At 33.7% G+C, this 6,015-nt stretch overlaps 1 protein-coding gene across 2 annotated transcripts in view; it reads right to left on the reverse strand.

Annotated features, from left to right (window-relative positions):
* Positions 1 to 4,365, reverse strand: part of LOC137618759 (glycerol-3-phosphate acyltransferase 3-like) — a 66,355-nt gene extending 61,990 nt beyond the window's left edge. The window contains exon 1 of one of the 2 annotated variants that reach the window (XM_068348942.1): positions 4,321 to 4,365. The gene's annotated coding sequence lies outside the window, so the exon portion shown is untranslated. The remainder of the gene's footprint in view (positions 1 to 4,320) is intronic. The other variant, XM_068348943.1, reaches the window with a different exon arrangement.
* Positions 4,366 to 6,015: the final 1,650 nt, after the last annotated feature.

The raw sequence follows: 6,015 nt of genomic DNA on the forward strand, positions 1-6,015 counted from the left end.
AAACAAGAGCACAATAGAGCCAAGATGATCGTAGACGTGGACTGTCCCAAGAAAAACCCAATAGTGCTTAAGCCGTTGTAGTTTTCTTCATCCTTGGGGAGTGGCTAACTCTATCTCTCCCAACAGGAGAGAAAAGAGATAAGAGTATCTATTGAAAACTCCTACTGACCGGTCTTTAAAGAATACTTGTTTCGTTCAATTGTCATCAGCTGACTGACTCTTTTACTGAGGCATATAAAATTTAAATGTACAAACCCTCACTCATCCAAGAAGCCTCTATGTATAAAGCTTTCAATAAAACTGAACGAGTGTGAAAACAGTTCAAACCTCACAGTCCAGGGTTGGGATGGATCTGCTGCCATGCATATGCTTGGCGAACTCGCTACCATTGCACAACGAAGGCGATGCATCATGACGTGTTTCTTTACTCTGGGAAGGCAAGTGCTTCGCAAGAGCACGCCTAAATTCTTGTTGTTTTCTATAGTAAGGGAAAAGCGCCTAATTTAGAATGCACGATCGTCATTGTGCAATCACAAAAAGGAGAAAAATTCTGAATCTAAAGTTGTATTTCTCAAAAACAACTGAATTCTGACTCCCCAAGTCAAGTCGTCCTAATGTAATTTGGTTATCCTTTCTTGACATAAACGAGATTTCTAGGCGTAATCTTACAAGGGAGAGAGAAAGGCATTAGTAGAGAAACATCATACAGTACCTCCCAATAACCATCTCTCTTGTCGTGAAGAGACTGCTTAACCCTTTTACCCCCAAAGGACGTACTGGTACGTTTCACAAAACTCATCCCTTTACCCCCATGGACGTACCGGTACGTCCTTGTAAAAAAATGCTATTTAAATTTTTTTTGCATATTTTTGATAATCTTTTGAGAAACTTCAGGCATTTTCCAAGAGAATGAGACCAACCTGACCTCTCTATGACGAAAATTAAGGCTGTTAGAGCAATTTTAAAAAAAATATACTGCGAAATGTTCTTGAAAAAAATAACCGTTGGGGGTTAAGGGTTGGAAATTTCCAAATAGCCTGGGGGTAAAAGGGTTAAATCAAAGTGGAGTTGTAAAGAGTGAGGGGGGTAGTTGACACCTCATTAAAAGTTTTCACATCAGTGTTCCAGCATCACTAAAGTCATACTCCTACGTAAAAGCACGAGGGTTTGTATATGTGTCGGAACAAAAGCAACTCGGCAAACGGAAAATTTGCGAATGGCAAGGTCTGACTATGTAGGCAAGTAATACAGGACTGGACAACTGTTACTTTGAAACACTACCAAATGACGTTACACTTGAGTTACAGGATATTCTCCTAAAGGAATACAGTGAATATAGTTTAAACCTATTCTGAATGAGCTTCCAAAGGTTCATTGTAATGTGAGAATTTATTATTAAATACGAAAGACTACCTTACATCGGAAACTGTCAGGGTCGTATACGGTTTTACTTCTACTTCTCACATCTAAGGGCATGAGAGAACATTCTTACTCACCCCTCTCTCCTAGACTGTACTTTGGTGGTTTGAAATCGTACTGGTCTGACGTAAATTTAAAAAGTTTTAAAGACGTGTGTTAGCACATATGAATATACATAGTACCTAAAAATAAGGAAGGAAATAAATTTCCACCCAAATTTTCAAAGATGCAAAAACTTGGAGACATGCAAAAAGCAGTTACAAACATGCAGTCGGCCTTCAACATTCACAGGGTTAGAGAAGAGTGTTACTGTACATGCAAGCTACACATCTCAGTAATGCTTTCAGATCCTCTACTTGTGTATTTATACAAAAAATTTTTGTTTCTTTAAACATATGATTTGCACAATACTATGAAAAAAGGTAAAAATTATCATTAAACTTCAATTTTTTTTTTTATCCACATACACAATCGACTCCATAAATGCTAAACTGGCAAATGGTGGCACAACTGTCTACGCTAAAATGTAAAATAGAAGGACGAGTTTTGCGCAACAAAATGGATCTCCAAAAATGAGAGCACATATATTACATGGTTTACGTGATGGTAAAGGGTAAAGGCAAGATACACAATCCAAGGTCTGATTATGTAGCCTGGGGGTGATGAAGTACGAGGTCGCCACCCATAAGAAACCGTAAAAGCCGGCACCTTATGCAAAATAATTGTACGATGTGTTGGGCGAGTCACGACCGAGATGGTGTGGGCGTGTGTTGAGGATGGATGGTGGGGAGAGAGTGAGGAGGGCTAAGGAGGAAATTGTTAGGGAGAGAAGATCAAGAGGGAGACGGAGAATTAGATGGTGAGATAAGGTGAAGGATGACATGAAGAGAAGATGTTTCGTGGAAGACGATGCCTTTGATAGAAGGCGTTGGAAAGGGCGCATCAGACATTAGACCCCTTAATGTAAGGATAACGGTAGGGAAGAATGAGTCGTAGTTGAGATAATATAAGTCTGGGGTACCTAATATGTTTGAACCCCTAAAGAGATGAAGCGGTACATACATCGTGCGATGAAATATATATATTTCAGGGTACATATTAGGTTTGAGTCCCTAGTAAATTTCATGCAATAGAAATGTTTTAAAACCAAAAATTCCTTATAATACAGATTCTTTATAACCTAGGGTATCCAATCTGTAAGAAAAAATTAAATGAATTGGTGTTTGATATCATAACAATTTTTAACACGAGAAATAATGGTATTATTGTAGTGTATTACAGGGCAATGTAACCTAGGAATAAAACTACTTTTTCTTGTAGAAAAAATTACGCTCTCTTCGAAAATGACACTTGTTCCCGTCGCAAATGAATAGTTTCAGAAATATATAGATATATCTATATCCTATGATAATGGGGGACCCCCAGTGGGTACTCGGGGTTTTGGGTGGGGAAAACATACTGGGGAAACGATATATAATCGTAAAACAAGGCTTTTCTTCTCTATACATTACACCCTGTAATACAATACAACTTTACCGAAATATATAATATACTAATTTGGGTTTCATTGTATATTATTCCATACTAATGTAACCTAGGGAAAAACTACCGTTTCTTATAGAAAAAATTACGCTCTCTTCGAAAATGACACTTGTTCCCGTCGCAAATGAATAGTTTCAGAAATATATAGATATATCTATATCCTACGATAATGGGGGACCCCCAGTGGGAACTCGGGGTTTTGGGTGGGGGAAAACATACTGGGGAATCGAAATATAAACGTAAAACAAGCCTTCTCTTCTCTATTCATTACCTTCTTGAAATTATAATAACCGGAGGAAAATACAAAAAAAATATCTGAATAAACTTTGGGGGCGCCGTTACAAAGATTGTGTCATAAAAAAATACAGTAATCAGTGCTGCCAACGTCGATGTAGATCAAATGTTATTTTGTGACCTGTCATACTACTAGGCTAGGTTAGGTGGGTTTGTTAGGTTCTGTGCCCTTTTTGTACTTTTTATATATTGAGTAAAACTTATATGGAGAAATTATTTACATTATGGAAATATCTATCATTACTATCTTTAGTAATGTCAACGTGCCGTTGGTAACTCTGTGTACCATATGTCAACGTTGGTAACACTGTGTATTATTGGTAACGTTGCTAATGTTATCGTTCGTTCGTAAGAGAAGTGACACCGTGCATCTTAAAGTTTTCCAAATTGGTTGATCTGTTTGTTTCCGATTGAAATGAACATCAAATTCGCTTAATTCACGTTATTTACTATAGGAAAACAATTATATTTCGTTTCCCCACCCAAAACCCCGAGTTCCCACTGGGGGTCCCCCATTATCGTAGGATATAGAGGTATATATATTTCTGAAACTATTCATTAGCGACACGGAAACGAGTGTCATTTTTGAAGAGATCGTAATTTTTTCTGTGAGAAACAGTAGTTTTTTTCCTAGGTTACATTAGCATGGAATAATATACAAAATTACCCTAATTTGTAACACGACAAATGATAATTCTCGCCGCTACCCTAAGGTAGGCTAGTCTGTGACTACCTTACGACAGTAGGTAGGCGCCATACCTCCTAATGTTTAGTTACCACGTGATAATCAAATTCATTCATGATTTAAATTAATGAAATACATATACGTAGTTTAAACACTAAATAAAATAAGAAACAGATGATACGTAGTTGATTCACTAACCTAACCTTGAGACACTCCCAAAAACCCGCCCACTTCACGCCCTAATTTACACCTATTAACGCTTAGTTATAAGCTGAAACGTTAATCAACGTAATTAAAGACATTCCATGTCCATTTACAATCACCAGGAAAGGTATTCAGATGTTAATTAATGATTAATTAAGTCAAAAACGTAAACAAACTCTTTGTTGACGTCACTGTTGCTCCGAGGGAGTGGATCGTTCTCTGGAACGGCTCACCTTTTCAATCGTGAAAACTATTTTTTATAATTTTTTTTTATATATTTTATTATTTCATCGTTTTATATTTTAGTAAAATTGGTAATTTACTTTCAATTTATCTATCCAAGATATATCTATTGTCATTTACTTATCTGTTTACTGTATATTTTACATCTTAATCGTGAAAACTATTTTATAATTATTTTTTATATATTTTATTATTTTCTCGTTTTATATTTTAGTAAAATTTGTAATTTACTTTTGATTTATATATAAGATCTATTTATTTGTTATTTATTCATCTATTTACTGTATATTTAGCCTTTTCTCTGGTCAATGTCTCGTGTAAGAAATAATATATGGTTACGTAATCTAAATAATATGCGGAAATAATGATCTTCGCCTTCCTTATTTATAAGAAAATCCGTAATTTATTTCATATAAGACACAAAATTTATCTAATAAATTGTTCTTCTGTGCCCTGAACCATTTAATATTCAATATCCATTTATATATATCTCCTGGAATGAGAACTTTCAGCATCATGGTGGGGAGTGGTTCTAGAAATTAGTCACACGAGCCAAATTTTCGCGAGAATATAATTTAGCGATTCATTAAAATATATGTTAAAAACAAATTTAGAAATAAATTATGGTACGATATATATCGGATATCAAATTTATATAAAGCAATTTTACTTATATCTAGAAGAGATTTAGTTTCATAATCCCATTCGTAATATTGTGACTAAGTTTAATATTTTTTTACAGATTTGCGCGTGGGCAAATACTTTTTTCTTTCTTCCCAGCGTTTGAACATGTTAGAGATATATATATATATATATATATATATATATATATATATATATTGTGAGTTAAACCTATAGGCCTATTTACTATAGCTTTCGTATAATGACTATATCTCCCATAATTCAGTTTTATATCTTAATATCTGTAGGCCTATCTTTAGGGAATTTCAGCATAGGCCTTCCCTTTTTATTATTATTATCAGTAAACTACCTATATCATATTGAAATGCCCTGCGGGAATTAAAAAAAAAAAAAGACTATAGATATTAAAGCTTTAAAAAATGAATGATTTCTAGTTTTCTAAATTCTTCGTTTATGTAGATTTGATTATTATTATTATTATTATTATTATTATTATTATTATTATTATTATTATTATTATTATTATTACTATTATTATTATTATTATTATTATTATTATTATTATTACTATTATTATTATTATTATTATTATTATTAGCTAAGTTACAACCTTAGTTTGAAAAGCAGGACGCTATAAGCCCAAGGGCCCCAACAGGGAAAAATAGTCCAGTGAGGAAAGGAAGTAAGGAAATAAACTAAGAATGTATACGATTTGGAAAACAGCTATTAAATTATATTGAGCATTGGATGAATTCGATATGTTATAAAGTGATGAATTTAAGAATGTATAATCGAATTTTAACCATGATATTGTATAAAATTGTATCGGATTGAATTTACAAGCTGCAGATTTGCATTCTTCGTCGAAAGAAGCTACAAAAATTAATCTAGATTACAAATTTAGGTTCAGAATCGTCAAAAATATAAAAAAATGGGATAATAGTATATGAATGAGATATTTCTATATCATTATTCTTTCATTATTA

This window comes from Palaemon carinicauda, chromosome 25 (genome assembly GCF_036898095.1).
Source record: "Palaemon carinicauda isolate YSFRI2023 chromosome 25, ASM3689809v2, whole genome shotgun sequence".
NCBI lineage: Eukaryota > Metazoa > Arthropoda > Malacostraca > Decapoda > Palaemonidae > Palaemon > Palaemon carinicauda.